This window comes from Chiloscyllium plagiosum, chromosome 50 (genome assembly GCF_004010195.1).
Source record: "Chiloscyllium plagiosum isolate BGI_BamShark_2017 chromosome 50, ASM401019v2, whole genome shotgun sequence".
Classification (NCBI taxonomy): Eukaryota; Metazoa; Chordata; class Chondrichthyes; order Orectolobiformes; family Hemiscylliidae; genus Chiloscyllium; species Chiloscyllium plagiosum.
Genome location: NC_057759.1, coordinates 6085508 through 6089735, shown reverse-complemented (window position 1 = coordinate 6089735; position 4228 = coordinate 6085508).

Sequence of the window (4228 nt, the reverse complement as noted above, 5' to 3'; positions counted from 1 at the left end):
TGTTAGGTAAGGGGTAAATGTAGGGGTATGGGTGGTTTGCGCTTCGGTGGGTCGGTGTGGACTTGTTGGGCCGAAGGGCCTGTTTCCACACTGTAAAGTAATCTAAAAAAAGAGTGTAATCTATCCCTGTCAGTGTCTCCTCCATATATCCGAGGAAGTAATTAAATTATACCTGCCAGTTTTTGCTATATGAATGAGAGCGTACATATCAACCAATATCTGGCAGTATGAGCTATGAGAATAAGAGTGTTGCTATCAGTCTGTACATTTCAGTTCCTGTTATTTCAACATGTGAGTTTAGTTATCAATCTGTACCAGTCAGTTTCTGCTTGGTGAATATGTGAGTGCATATAACAATCATTCCTTGTTAGTATCTGTGTTGTGAATATGTAAATGAGGTTATGAATTTGTGAACCTGTCAGTTTCAACAATGTGCATATGGAAATATTGTTATTAATCTCTATTTGAACATCCAAATACAGTCATCAATATGGACATGTCAGTTTCCACTATGTGAATATGTATGTGTATTTCCCAACCTATCCCTGAGAGTTTCGTGTGTGTGTGTATGTGTGTTGATATGAACATGTAGCTGTAAGTTTCTGGTTTGGTAATGTCTGAATGCCTTTATCAAAAGGGTATGTCAGTTTCCATAATGTAAATGTTATGAGTCCAGTTATCAATTTATGACTGTAACATTCTGTTCTGTGAATATGTAAGGAGTGGTTATCATCTGTACCTGTTTGTTTCTGCTACGTGAATGAATGAGGATAGTTGTCAACCTGTTCCTGTCAGTTTGTGCTGTGAATGTGTCAGTGTAGTTATCAGTCTGCATCTGTCGATTTCTGCTAGGTCAATGAGAGAGCGTAGTTACCAATATGTTCCTGTGAGATTCTGCTCTGTTATTTTTAAGTATTGTTATCAAACTGTACATGACAGTGTGTTTTTTCCTCTGAATTTGAAAGTGTAGTTATAAATCTTTACCTGTTAGGATACGCTATGGGAAAGTGCTTGTCAGTTTCCGCTAAGTAAGTGCAGTTATCCATCTGTGCCTGTCAGTTTCTGCTATCTGAATGTATGGTGCAAGTATCAATCTATGTGTCTCAGTTTCTGTGACAAAAAAGGAGTTTAGTTTTTGATTTGTATCTGTCAGTTTCAGATGTGTGAATGTATGAATGCAATTATTAATATATCCCTGAATGTTTCTGCTTGTAAAAATGCAAATATATTCATTAAATCAAACCCATCATTTTCTGCAATGTAAATATGAAAATGTGGTTATCAATCTGTAACTAACAGTTTTTGTTCTGTGAACATATGAGTGTTATAATCCATCTGTACTGGTCAGTTTCTGGGATGTGAATGTTATTGTATAATGCAGCACATTATATGACACAGTGGCTCAGTGGTTGGCACTGTTGCCTCACAGCGCCAGGGACCCAGATTTGATTCCTGCCTTGGGCGACTTTGTGGAGTTGGCACATTCTCCCCGTGTCTGTGTGAGTTTCCTCCCACAGTTCAATGATGTACAGGTTAGGTGAATTGGCCATGCTAAATTGCCCATAGTGTTCAGGGATGTGTAGGTTAGGTGCATTCATCACAGGTAAATGTAGAGTGATAAGGAAATGGCTTTGGGTGGGATACTCTTCGGAGGGTTGGTGTGGACTTGCTGGGCTGTTTCACACTGTATGGATTCTAATTCTAACTAAAAAGACGAGACCAGAAAGTATCTGCTATATGTGTTATTAAATATAAATGTATTAGTTATTAATCTCTCCCCATCAGTTTCTTATTTGCTAATGTATAAATGCATTTTTCAATCTGAATCTGCCAGTTTTTGCAATATGAATATGTGAGTGCAGTTATCATTCTATGCCTGTCACTTTCAACTCCATCAATTTGAGAGTGTATTTATCAGTTTATACCTGGCAGGTTCAGCTAAGTGAATGTGAATAGGTAAGGCAACCACCTCATCGTATTATCACTAGACTATTAGTCCAGAGAGCCAGGTAATATTCCGTGGACCCAGGTTCAAATCCCATCATTGGAGATGGTGGCATTTTAATTCAATAATAATCTAAAAATAAGAATTTAATGCCAATTCTCAGGAAATAAAATTCTGATTCAATGACATCCTTCAGGGAATAAAAGCTGCCATCCTTACCTGGTCTGGCCAACATGTAATTCCAAATCCACAGCAATGTGGCTGGCACTTAACTGCCTCCAGACAATTAGGGAGACTCAGCGATGCACACATCTCAGGAATGAGAAAAAGAAACATGTGGGAATACAGTTATCAATCTGTCCCTGCCAGTTTCTGCTTTGTGAATGGGAGTAAATTTATCAGTCCATACCTGTCAATTTCTGCAAAGCCAATATGACTGCAGTTATTAGTCTGTGCCAATCAATCAATCAATGTCAATATGGGAGAGTAAATCTGTACCTGTCAGTTTCTGCTAAGTGACTATGGTTAGCAAATTGTTCCTTCAGTTTCTGCTTTCTGAATCTGCGAGTGTAGTTGTTAATCTATACGTATCAGTTTCTGCAAAGTGAATATGTGAGATTTGTTATGAATATGTAACTATCAGATTCTACTCAGTGAATATGGGAAAGCAGTTACATTGCTGTCCCCATCGGTTTCTGTTCTGTAAATCTGACAGAGCAGTTATTAATCTGCACTTGTCAGTTTCTGGTTTGTGAATATGTGTAATTACCATTCTCTCCCTGCTAGTTTCCCCCTAGTTGTGTATATGAGTTTGCTTATCATTCTGTCCCTGTGAAGACTAGGAAACTTGGGGAAATAAATATTGATATCTTGAAAACAGTCCACATGCCAAAAGAGGAGGTGCGAGAGGTGTTAAAAAAAAACAGAAAGGTGTCTCAAACTCTGGGACCACATCAAGTATATCCCAGGATGTTGGGAAGCTGTATTAATAATTTGAATAAATGACATTGACTGTTCACTTTTTCTGTAATATATCATAGGGAGGGCCAACCAGTCCCTGTCATTTCTTGCAATATGTATGAGTGGCTGTGGTTATCAAATCTGTATCTGTCAGTTTCTATGTGAATATGTGGGTGCAGTTCTCAATCTCAGTTTCTGCAATATGAAAGAGAGTATAATTATCAGTCTGCACCTGTCAGCTTCTCTTGCATCCTTATGTGATTTTAGTTATCGATCTGTACCTCTGTCAGTTTCTGTCATATGAATGTGTAAGTATCATCATCAATCTATCCCAGTCAGTTACTGCAACGTGAATAGACAACTGTAGTTATCAAGCTGTAACTGTTTCTGCCATGTGAATATGAGTATAGATATGCATCTATACCTTCAGGTTCTAATGTTGAATGTGCAAGGGTCATTGTCATTCTACATCTGTCATTTTTTGCTTGTCAAACTGAATACTGATTTCAATCTGTACTTGTCAGATTCTGCTCTGTGAAAACTATGAGATCAGTTATCAAACTATATTTGCCAGTTCATGCAATATGAAACTGAGAGTGTTATTATTAATCTGTTCCTGTCAGCTTCTTCTTTGTCGATATGATAGATTTGTTATCAAACTTTCTCTGTCAGTAACTACAATGTGAATGTCTGAGTGTATTTACCAATTGCCCCTGTCAGTTTCAGCTCTGTGTATCTGCGTGTGCAGTTATTAATCTGGAACTGTCAGTGTCTGCCATGTGAATGTGTGAGTGCATTTATCAATCTTTCCCTATCAGCTTCTGTGTTGTGAATATGCTTAGCAATTTGTAGCTGCCAGTTCTGGTATGTAAATATAGTTCTGAATTTCTCCCTGTCGATTTCTGCTATATGTGTTAGAGCGTGCAATTAGCAATCTGCACATACACTTTACTGCAACATGAATATCAAAATATAGCTACCGATCTGACTGTTCTGTGAATGTATAAGTACAGTCATTAATCTGTACATGCCAGCTTCTCCTTTGTGACTCTGTGAATTTAGTTATCAATCCAAGCCTGTCAATTTCTACTGTGGGAATACAATCTGTACCTGCCAGTTTCTGCTCAGTGCATTTGTTTTGTGTCATGGATTGTGTAATAGAAAATCAAAGGGTTTTTCAAATCCTATAGTGCAGGCTCGGAGTGGGAGGAATAATATCACGGGCTGTTCTTCAGGATGCCATCAGCTTTTCTCAGTGCATAGCTAAATACTTTTGTGAACAATGCTGAGAAATGAATAGGTGTTACATTCCTTTGTTAGTGT